The sequence below is a fragment of the Empidonax traillii genome, unplaced genomic scaffold (assembly GCF_003031625.1).
Source record: "Empidonax traillii isolate 1590-97213 ecotype Southwest subspecies unplaced genomic scaffold, ASM303162v1 scaffold121:size1714817, whole genome shotgun sequence".
Taxonomy (NCBI): Eukaryota; Metazoa; Chordata; class Aves; order Passeriformes; family Tyrannidae; genus Empidonax; species Empidonax traillii.
The window spans coordinates 1,189,527-1,201,383 of record NW_020955314.1 but is presented as its reverse complement, the minus strand read 5'-3'; positions in this window follow the sequence as shown (position 1 = coordinate 1,201,383).

Below are 11,857 nucleotides of genomic sequence, written 5' to 3'. Positions count from 1 at the left end.
GTGAGGCAGCAATAAGGTACCTGTCTGCAGGAAATGGTAAATGAATCTTTGGCATTTTCATGACAGAATCCAGAGTATATAAATAGTGATTATATTCCCCGCCCCCGCAAAAATGTGGTGTTTCAGTATGCTGTTCTAAGCCAAGTGGTGCTGAACTCAGGGTTGCATCGCAGATAAATGCATGGGCACATCAAGGTACTTTGACAGCATTTCTGTGTTCTTTCCTGGCAGCGTTTTCGCAAATGGTAATGAATAGTGGCTAATGGAACTAGCAAATAAATTGATGCCTCTTTAAAGTTTTGTTCAAAACGTATAGCTCTCTTCACTGTAGAAAAGCCTAGAGATTTTTGCACTTAGTTCATGCAGAGAAATACCTGTGTTATGGGGCTTGATTTTAGGTATCTTGATATTATCAGTGTTAGGTATTTCCTCTGCTGTTTTAACATTCCTGTTATGTGCTGTATCCTGTGCTATTGGACTTTTTTTCTTTCCCCATAGGCTCCCTCATTCAGTGCAGGGAGTAGCTGGCACCAGCACAACAAATAGCTCTTCAGCAGAGTCGATTTTTAATTATCTGTGTTGCATCAGGTTGTCGATTTGCCTGTTTTACAACCAGAGACTTTTGAGATGTCTTAGTTCAGAGCATCCTTACATCTCACTATCGAGCACTCTAGTACTTCTTATCTGAAAGTAGCTGCTTTTTATCCTGCATAAGCTGGAGAAAGTTTTCCATTCAGCGCATGGTTCTATATGGCTTTGTACGTTGTTTCAATCACGCTGTAAAATCAGTATTTATTTTTCTGTAGTGCGTGTTTTCTCTGGTTCACTTTTGTGTAGGTATTGGGAATGATGAGATAGTAGTTTGGGGTCAATACTCTTCAGTTCATCATCCTGTTTTATGTTGTCTTCACCTTAGCACTCCCCTTCTCTTTAGTATCGATTCTGCATTCTTTGATCTTTTTCCATTTCCCTGCTAGTGGTTTATTTTAGGCTTTTGCTTTCCCGTGTTTCTCCATCTCTCCACCTCTCTTACCAGTGATTCCAAGTGGCAGTGCCTGCCACTTGCTTTTCCCTGGTGAAGTCTGTCTTTTATTGAAATTAGGAAGGTTTTCTTTTGTGCTGTTTGAATCTACTAGTGGAGTCTTTCCCACCTCTTTGATAAATCAGGCTGTCGAATGGTACTCTGGAATTAAGTCCAGTTGATCATCCTCACCTACACAAAAGATGGGATGTGAAGCTTTTCCTGAACCAACTCCTATGCTGTCCTTGTCCTCCTCCTACACTTACCTCTATTGCAAACAAGGCAGAGCTATTGCTTATTATTATTGATGTGGCCAAAATGCCTGTGTTAGTGCATGCAGCTTAATGTGGGCAAAAAACATTTTCCTCCCAGCCTTGTGAAACTTGGGCTGGAATTTTCTTAGCTTCAGGATCAAGTTAATATCCTGCACAAATGGTAGCGCTTCTGAGCTTTACAAACTGAAAGCGTGGCCTTGCTGTGGTTAAGAGATCCTAAACATGCATGCTGGTAAGTAGGCCTGTTTAAAATAAGCAATATAATGAACAGCTGGTGTGATCTTGGATAGGTGTTTCAGGAAGTACTTGGTGCTCACGGTGAACAGTAGGATTTATTTAGTGGTGGTGTAAACAAAACATAAAAATCTGAGTGAAGAAATCTAAAAGCCACTTACCCTACAGATTCAGCAGTGCCAAAAGTGTTGAATACTGGTCAGGGCTTATGTCTTGTTTAGGTTTACAGTTTTGATTCAGAGGTGTGTGTCTTGTCCTCCAGGTATTCTCTAACGGTGCACTTTTCTGGAATAAGTGCAGGCCAAAAATAGGACAAACTCCACTGAAATTGTGACACCCAGCTTTATAGGCTGGGTTTAAGAGTTCATGTGAAGATGTAAGAAGAGGTTCTCTGCTCCTTTTTCTTGGAGTTTATTGTTAGCAGCCAAAGAGCAAGTATTTTTAGGCAAGTACTTATTTCACAAAAAATGCTTTCAACCTTGCAAAGTTGGTTTATATATAAATAAACTCCTCCATGTGTTCCCATCTGGTTACTTTGGAAATCTTCAGATTTGCTCACTGAAGCATGCTTCCTTTCCATCTCACCAATTTCCCTTCTCAGCCTGATGAGGTTTGGAACAGTCTGCAGCTTTATATCCCCAGTGACGCATCCATCTCTCTCTACCACAGTTCAATCTAAATTGGCTCCTTTCCTAGGAGTATGTAGAAATGAGGGGTAACGAGTTAGGCTGAATTATACCACACTGAAAGCTGTACAGCTGTTAATGTAAATATCCTGGTAGTCCTGGACCATGCCTGACAACCAGGGCAAGGTGCTTCCCCACCTCCTGAATGACAGTTTGGATTGTTCTGGTCACTGTTGGAAAAATTAAGCAACTGTTTCCAAGAAGATGTCCATTTCAGAACAGAAATGACAAGGTAATATGACTCATTTTTATGTCCAGCTTGTGTTTGAATCTGCTGTGTCTGAGTTCTGATAGTTGCAATATGTTAAACTCTTCCTAAGGAGCAACCTCGTGTGCCTTCGGACACGTTGCCCTTTGACCTGGGATTTCATGATGGTCTTGGCTGCTGGTGGTCAGCTGGGAGATCTTGTCTTACCACAAGTGATTCCTATAAAGGGGAACTAGTAGGAAGAGCCAGCTGGGTCTGTGCGTGTGTTTCACGCTCAGCATTAGAGTAGAAACTCTCCATGTGTCCTCTTATGTGCCCCCATGGCTTTCTAACTGGGCTCTAAATGCAAGTTTGAGTCCAGAAGATGGGGGTTGGTTTGGGTCAGGGGTTTTTTGTGGCCATTAGCTTTTGTCAAAAAACAGACAGGAGTTATGGGGATCCCTTATGTGAAGTGTGTCTTCCTGACCCGTTATTTTGGAGCTGCGTTAGGTTTTGAGCAAACATTGCAGCCACTTTGCTCATGATAACAGATTTTGTTTGGTTTGGTACTGGGGATGTCTTTGGAAATGGAAATATGCAAACTCCTGGTGTATGGCTGTCAGAACTGTTGTGGTGTTTGCCCCACTACCTGTCTTCCCAGGAGAAACGTGTAAGAGCATTGCTGCCTGCTGCTTTCTTCTGCCAGTGTCTTCCCTTCTCGTGGAGAAACCACCAAAAAGGGAAATCAGTGTAACAAAAGTATTGGGGCAGCAACTTTCCCCTTTAGCCTTATGTGTTTTTGATGCTGACAAAAAGAAGATGGTGCTGGGGGTAGGGCACCTGGCTGTGAGGAAAGGTATCTGGATTCAACTCCCTTTAGTCTTGCAGTGCAGGCTCTGGCCTAGCCTGTAAAATGGACTGTGTGGACAAAACTGGCCACAGTCTGGGCAAGAAGTCCTAACGACAATAGGAAGTGTTCAACCTCGTATCAAATGTGCACAGTTGCAAAATGGAATCCAAAGCTGTTGGGCTAATAGCTGAGCTTGGCACAACCTTGAGGAAAGAAGGTAATGAAACACACTTTATTTGGTGTAGGGAGGCAGAAAAGAAGGTGGCACAGAGGACCTTGATGCATATTTGGGAATGATCTGAAGTATCTTTTCAGCCAGTACACAACCCCAGTCCTGAACAGAGTATACTGGGATATGTACTGTGTGTGATACAAACCCCTGGGCTTTTTCCATAAGAAAGAAGGAACAAGCCAAGGACAAGATATATTACTTGGGAGTGGGCATTGTACTCTTATTGCTTAGATGGACTTTGAAAACACTGCTTGTTTGCAGGGCTTGAAAACATCTTTTCCTCCAAAAGCTCTGCATCAGAAATGAACTCTTCAGTGTTGGAGAAATGAGATGAAGGTGGCTTGCACATTCCTTGTTGCAAGGTGGGAGGTTAAGAGAGACAGTTTTGTTTGTTTGTTTCTCTGACACATTTCCTGCACTGCTTATGCTCAGGAATAAGGAAAGGAGAAAGTGCAGGGAAAGAGTGAGATTGTGTCACCAGATCCCAAGATAGGAGTGGAAAGATCCCAGATTTCCTTGGCTAAGGTACTGTAGTATTATAGTTGATTGCAGTTTTCTTTGAATGTGGTTGGCTCATGTTACAGAGTCTCTATTCTAAGTCTGGCCTGTGAGTTGTTATTTAATTAAATTCCAAAGGATCCTGTTCCTTTGGGCCAAGGTAAATCTTTGAAAAGGTTATCTGTGCCTGGAGAACAAGCATCTCGTACTGGTGGGATCTCCCACATAGCAGGGATGGGTAATCCTTGATTTACCCATATGTAGCTAAGCCTTTACACGAGAGAACAAATACTGCACTGGTTAAATTTTTCTTCAGAGTAAGAGCTAACAATCTGTTTCAGGATTTTACACTGTATTAAGTTATTAAGAACTAATTTTGTAAGTAAGCAGCTGTTGTTTTGACTCAGTTATTCTTCAGAATAATCTATCTAGGTGTATTATTTGCTTACATTGATACTCAAGTGTTGAATTTCAGTTCTTTTACAGCACAGCCAGGATGCCCTATAACCTTTGAAGGAAATACAGAACTATTGTAATTTAAAAAGCCAGAGAGGCTACTGATAAGCCCCAGGGGGGAAAAAAATCCAGTGCTGCTCAGTTACAGTATATTTTGTTTAATCTTGTTTGGAGGATGGGGGCCATTTCTTCTTGCTTATGTGTCATATTGAGTGCCTTAATTGTTTCTCCTTTTATCTTTTGAGCCTAAAGCTTGGAAAAATATCTTTGGTTTATTTTTATCATGCATCTAGCAATTGGAAATGGGTCTAGTTTTAAAAGAAGCCTTTAATTTTCTTGCTTATATTCAAGATGAGGTGAATCAATACAAGTTCTTTGTTGTGACTTTCTAAGGCAGTGGGGAATCTCAGAGAGATTTCAGCATCAGTTTGGGGGATTGCTTCAGCACTGAGAAGCTCCATCTCCAAAAAGCTCCTCAGAATATGCTTTGAGGTATTGTGCAGTTGCTTTGCTTGTGTTCTGCAAAGGCCAGGTAAATGCCTTTGTGCCTTTCACTAGCAAGGGCAGAAGTTGTTTATGTTGGTAAGGTGTGTGTGTGAATATGCTGGGAAACAGCATCATGTCTGTTTAGTGTCTGTGTCTGAAGTGCTGTATATTTTTAGGCAAGGTGTGCTTGGATTGCCCAGTCTTTAGGCTGTCTGATGCATGCTACCCTCCAGGTGACTGTTGTCCCCCAGACTGCTCAGGGCTGCTCCTGCTGCTTAGATGGTGCTCAAACGCCCATATGTGCAAAGAACATCTGCCGATATTTATCTGTTAAACAGCCAGATGGAATATCTACTGTGTAGCCTCTCTCACTCATTCATTTCTGTATGGTACCTATCATTACACTATCTACATTCAATTACCTTTGTGTTAACCACAGGAAGTCAAGATGCATTAGGGTAAACTGCTAATTTGGGACTCTTTATGTCAAAAGTTGAAAACCTCCATTTGGTTCTTGATGGCTTTGCCTGCAGCCCTGACCTGCAGTACTTCCATGTGCTTCCACTCGGCATTTCCGTGCAAATCAGGAGTTTCAACCTCTAGTTTACATAGGACATAAAGCCAGTTATGGTGGTCGCCTGTCTAAAAGTTGTGTTAATGGCTTGCTTGCCATTGTAGTGAAGTCTCCTGGCATACTAATGCAGCAAGAAATTACTTGAATCTTAAAATCCTCTTTCTCTTCCCACTTCTGACTCATACAGAAGGCAGCTTCTGCAAACAGAGTGGAAAGGGACATGCAGACAGCAGTCTCCTTTGCCACCTGACTCTGCCTTCCTCCCCACGCAGACCTATCTCATATGCAGAATGAGGCAGAGCCCCCAGGGGAAAAATAGCATCTAATCACAGAGCTGGAAGCAGAGCGCTTACGCACGCAGGTGCTGAAGCGAGGTCACACAGCCTCCAATTTTTGTTCTATTTCTGAAGCTTGGAGTACTCAAATGACATTTTTCCTTCCCTCTTTCCCTCCTGCTCCCAAGCCTTGTTTATTATAAATCTAACTACTCAAGGCCTGATGATACTGTCATGTTTATTCATAAGTTGGTGAGAAGAAGGGATAGAAGCTAGACCTAAGCTGTAGTAGCTTACTGGGTCTGCTCACAAGGGAGATTGCAAATGACAGTTGCTGGAGGTGAAAAGCCATTTGGCTGATCCCAAGCAAGTGCAAGTCCTGAGGTACAGTTCTCCAGGTGATAACTTTGCTGTTTGTTGGAGGGTGACAGTCGTTAAGTCTCCTCTATCTTTCCGTGATATCCCACTGAGATAAAGCTGATGTCTTTATGTCAGCGAGTCTCAGAGGAAAAGTGTTTAAATTATCAGTGTTTTAAATGTGTAAGAATTTTGCTATCGTGGGATGTGTGTAATCTAAAAAGCTACTGCACTACAGCTATGGATAGCAAGGATGTAAGAGTGGGGTTTTGCCCCACAGGCTAAGAAGCATGAGGCTTGTACTACAGAAAACAGAGTGTCCTCTACAGCATCACCTCCCCAAAGTTCTTCCATTCCTCAGAACTTGAGGTAGAAAGTAATTAGAGGAGAGATAGAAGGAGTGGTCCTAATCTTTGGGAAGTATTTTCCATTCACTGAAGTGTGATAAAAATTTTATATCAGGTAGCTGAAGTCTGGCGTTAGTCTCTGACTGTTGTTCAGTGATAACATTTTCCTGGATTTCTCCCAGAGTCATTAAACATCATCAGTCCCATGAAAATCTAACAAGGACATGTGCCTGGATGAGAACTCAGCTGGACTGAAATATTAAACAATGACAGTTCATACCACTGATACAAACCAGTAATTTTTTTGTTGAGTAGTTACATTCATGCCTCAGAGCTCAGGGATTCAGTGGGCTACTGATGCCAGAAGGGCTCTGGTAACTTCTGTACTTGTGTATAGCCCAAGGTAAAGTTCAGCTCAGCAATTTAGGCCAAACTTGTTTTAGTGCTGTCTAAACTAGTTGCTTTTCACAGTTCATGCAAGTGGCCGCCTTCCCTCTCATTCAGAAAGGTGCTGTGTAGCAATTAAAATATCACAATAGCTTTCAGCTTTTTCTTCAACTCTACGTATTATTTGTGCAAAGGTCTCTGTAATCTCTTTAGGGCTTTCTGGGGAAGGAGGTAGGCTTTTCTCTTCTTCCAGGAACAGGTCTGCAGGCTAAGCTACCATCTGAACTGTTTATTTTGTATCTAAACACCACTGTTTACTATAGAGGGCTCCACAACTAAAGTAGTATTTTCCACATGCTCTTTTGAGGTGATCTCTGCTGCTTGGCTCAGTTCTTCACAGCACACATGTTCTCCCTTCTTTGCAATGTTTTTGTCTCCATAAAGGGCAAGAAAGAATGTGTTTATTTTTACCCATTTAGGAAGGGATAAAGCTTAGATCAGATCTGGGTCTTCAGCACTTGGGTAGCAACACTTACAAAAGCTGATCTACACAAGTGAAATTGGATTTTGTTATCTTGTGTTAGAGGCTCTGGCATGCTCATATCTTTAAAGCATTAAAAGCTAAATGTCCTCAGATTCAATATGCTTTAGGCAGGAAAAATGCTAATATAAATGCTAGCTACAAGCCTATTTTGCTGTGAAACTTCATAAACTCATTGAAAATGGTTTTCCAACACCTTAAAACTATTAATACCTTGACTGGAAAATGTGTTTGGAGATATTACTGCACATTGATGCTGCATTTTTAATAATCCTGCTTAGCAAAGAGAATATTGGCTGGTTTATATAGACTCAAGTGGGTCGATAAGTGGGTAACAGAGGCATGTGACATGCTGGAAAACCACTTACAGAACAATAGCCAAGGTCATTCCATGTCGTATCTGCAGCATGTGGCAGAACTGCAGAGCCAGATCTCCCTCGCCTGCTCTTCCAACCAGGAGAAATGTAAACTGCTCTTCACAGAGCCATGCATAAGTGGATTGACTTCAGCAGAGAAGGAGGACTCAGGCAGGAGCTGGTTACTATGGCTATATGCATTACTCACTCTAAATGGAGAAATCAAGCCAACAATCACTGTATACATTAACTATATTTGTATATGAAGGAAGCTCGTTGCCAGCAGCTGTGTGAAGGTGTCATGATGAAAATCCAATTTCGTTCATGCCAGTCAAGGACTTGGTGACTTTCATACATTTAAAGAGGTGCAGACTGAAAGCAGCAAATTTTACGCAGGGTGGAATCATGTCCTTTGTCCTCCTTCAGTCCTTGTTTTGCTCTACACAAAAGTTTCCTCATCTCCATGCCCCTAGTGATCACAGAACAGCCCAGGTAGGAAGGGGCCTTGGGAGATCATCTGGTCCATCCTTTGATGGGAAAGGGAGCCTGGATGAGATTGTGTAGCACCTTGTCCTACAGCATCCTAAAACCCTCCAGCAATGGGGTCTCTGCTCTGTCCCTGGGGAGGTTGTTGCAGTAGGGTGGAAATGGCATATCATGATGCTGGTTTGGAACTTATGGAGATGCTGGCTGGCCTGGCCTCTGGGCCCCTGAATTTGAGAAAAACGACTCCTAACTCTGTTGGCTTCAGAGTCCAGCTTCTAGCCAGCTACCGATTTGTAGGGCTGTCATCAGAGCCACTTTCCAATTGCCCAGTGACATCGGAATTGATCGGTGAGGACAAAATAACTGTGGATGGGGAGAGATTTGTAGCATAACAACAGCTTTATTTTTGTTGGTTACAAATTTAAAGTACAATATTTTGTCCTTCCTTTGGAATTTATCCACAGAAGCAAGTGTTTCCATGGAGTACCTAGCAAACACAATTCCCTTATTTTGTTGCAGGCTGGCTGGCTGTGGCTGCCAAAGCCGGCCATTGGTTTCCCCCTTTATACAGTGCTGCTCTTATTCCTGTCTCCAATGCCCAGACTGTCATGCAAGAGGGAGCAGTGGATTTGGGTAGGCTCAGGAGGTGTTTTTTGTAGCTTAGAGTCCAAACCAATGGAGCACTTCTATTACCTGCTGTCATTTATAATTCCACTGTTAAGGCTGAAGAGGGTTTTGCACTTAAAATAGGGGCTGAATCTTTAATCTCAACGGAAAATAGAGCGTATTTGCTGCAAAAGCTTGCCTTTCCAAAATGAACTAGATTGTTGTAGTCTGCAAATCTTTTAATTAGCCTGAGTTCAAATTAATTAAAAATCTATCATTTAAAGAATTAAGCGCTTGCAGGTTTTCTAGAGTTTTGAGTGATCTTAATGGAATAAAACAGACACTTGGAACTTTCCATATAATTAAAAATAATTGAAATCTTCTGCCTGCATGTATATGAAGAAATCAGCTAATAATTAAGCCAAGTTATTAGCAATGGCTATATTTAATGTTACATATAGAGAGAAGCCTAAGAAATTTTAAATAGGTCCAGTATGATATGGGAGATAATGCAACCTGTTATCAGCCTTCTGCAGTGGCTGTAATGCCACTCTTACAGGGAAACAGGGCACACAGAGACTTTCACTGGTGGATTAGCTGTGTCACTTAGCTTTAGCCTTTAAAGGTTAAATGGCTTAATGGTTGAGTGGCCTGCGTGTTTCTGCTTGAAATCTCACCCACACCACTGAAACCTTGCCTGCTGCTGGGAATGAGGGAGAACCACAGAGAACACTCGGTGCTGGCAGGACTCAGAAAATAGGATCTCTACAGTGTTTCTTTGTATCTGTTCTCTCTCTAGTAAAAAAAGCCGAACCCAGTTCTACTCCATATTAAATGCCAAACCTGAGTGGAATGAGCTGCTCTGTGTGAGGCTTCAGTCATGCAAACTAGGTGTGGGGCTCGTTAGGGGGATGGCGACTGCTGGTTGTCTTAATAGTCTCCAGTAGCTCTGCCCTTAAAATAGCTCTCTGCTCCTCAGTACTCTGCTCTTCCAGAAGGCCAGAAATCTTGTGCAGGAACCACAGCTGGTGCTCCTCTCTCAGCCTCCACACAGACATTTTGAAACAGGAACTTCCTGAAGGGTAGAAAAGCAAAAGAAAAAAAAAAAAACCCACCCAATAAAATGAATGAATGCTAGTGATTACTCATTCAGTGAATCCAGGAAGGTGGAATTGGCTTTAAAAAGGCTTGTAAGAATACAAACAGATGCTTTAGTCACAGTCTGTCCTCACTATACTGCAACATTAAGACTTTTTGAACACCCTAAATATATGTTTCTTATTTCAATAAAGTTTTGTTTCTTTTTATCTAATATCTTAATCTCCTGGATCAGTGATGCTTGGTTGGAGGCTAATGGTAGCACCATTGTCATATTACAAACTGTAATTCTGTCCTTAATAAGTATTTTTCTGCAAATTGAGTACATAAATACTGGGCTGGATTTACTTAGACTGGCTGATCAGAAATACTGCTGGTGTAGGAGGATGATATATCCTCTGTGTATTTGCATTTTTAGTACTAATGATTTGTTCTTATCATCAGTTCATGCAGAATTTTCAGCTTTTATTTAAGGACCCTAGCCCTTTATTGCTAGGAAGATACTCTCCTAGCAAGTGCAGGATTCCTTTTTTGGTATTTGAGATCTCTAAAGAAATTCTGATAGACACGACAAGTGCTGAATCCTGAGAATGATGAATTATATGTCAATGTTTTGTGTATTTTCTCGTGTTGTACTGACAGCCAAGGTGAAGTGTCCATCCTGTTGTTTCAATGACGGGTTTATTTTGGGAAGGAAGGGGGTGTCTTTGAAGACATTAATGGATAAAGGAGGGGTAAGGCTGAAACAGTATCTGCTAATTATTCTTTCTTGCCCATATATGGTTGGTTTTTAGTCTGTAGATGTGGAGCCACAAGCAGTGACATCTACTGGTGTTCTCCTTCTGCCTTCTCCAAGTCCAGGAAGAGAGAGGTGTGAAGGGAGATTACGGGACCACCCCTAGACCATCTCGTCCTTAGGGGAGGGCAGGAACAGAAAGGAAGAAAATTAAGTGCTATGAATATGCCAAGTCATGGCTGGCTGGTTGTCACTTGGCTCGCTCTTTGAACGCACCCCACGTCCAGCAGCCCTCATGGCAGGCGGGGGCCATCACGCGTGTCTGTGCACACACGTGCTCCCCTCGCTGGGCCCTGGCTGCCGGGCTGGGCAGTGGGAGTCAGGCAGGAGCCACAGCCGGTGAAAGAGCTCAGTGCAAAAATATCTTTCCATTGCTAATACCTCTTCACTTCTGGTTCTGATAATGGTGGTAGGAGGCACTTAAAGGAGATAGCTGGATTAAGGCAGGCGTTGCTGGATCCCAGAGCTTGGCTGTTGTGGAGGCACTTGGGCTGCCCTTTTTTCCATGTCAAGACTTTATCAGTGATTCAGGGTCAGAGGTCTGGAGCTCAGCTCAGCAGACCCCTGTGTGACATGTCACATGTTGTTACTGCTAACAAACGGGCTGTGGTATGGGGAATAGGAAGAGTGTGGAAAGTTCTGTTTCATTTTGGAACCTCCTGCCATAAGTTGTATAAAAGCACAAATTTGTACTCTTTTAACGCTTGTTAAAACACACCTTTAAGCTGTAGTGTGAAAGACTGTGTCCTTTCTGGTTAAGAAAGCATTTGGGTGGTTTTTCACTGAATGTTATGTGTACTCCGTGAACAAATCAGTCAGACCTTTCTACACTGCACGAGTATGGGATAGAATTGGTGCCTATTGTTGGACTTGGTCTTAAATGACATTTGTTTTACTATTTCTGGGAAATGGGACTCTACATCTACTCTCTGATTCTTTCTCTCTTTGAAATAAATTCTACTCACTGGTCTCAAACTCCAATTTGCATGCTTTTACCTGACAAGGCACAGACTCCCTGTGTGGCAACAGAAAACTATAAGTAGTTCAGGTGTATTCAGGACAGCTTTCTGATTGCTGCGATTAGCTAAAAGCCAAGTCTGTGTGTCCAA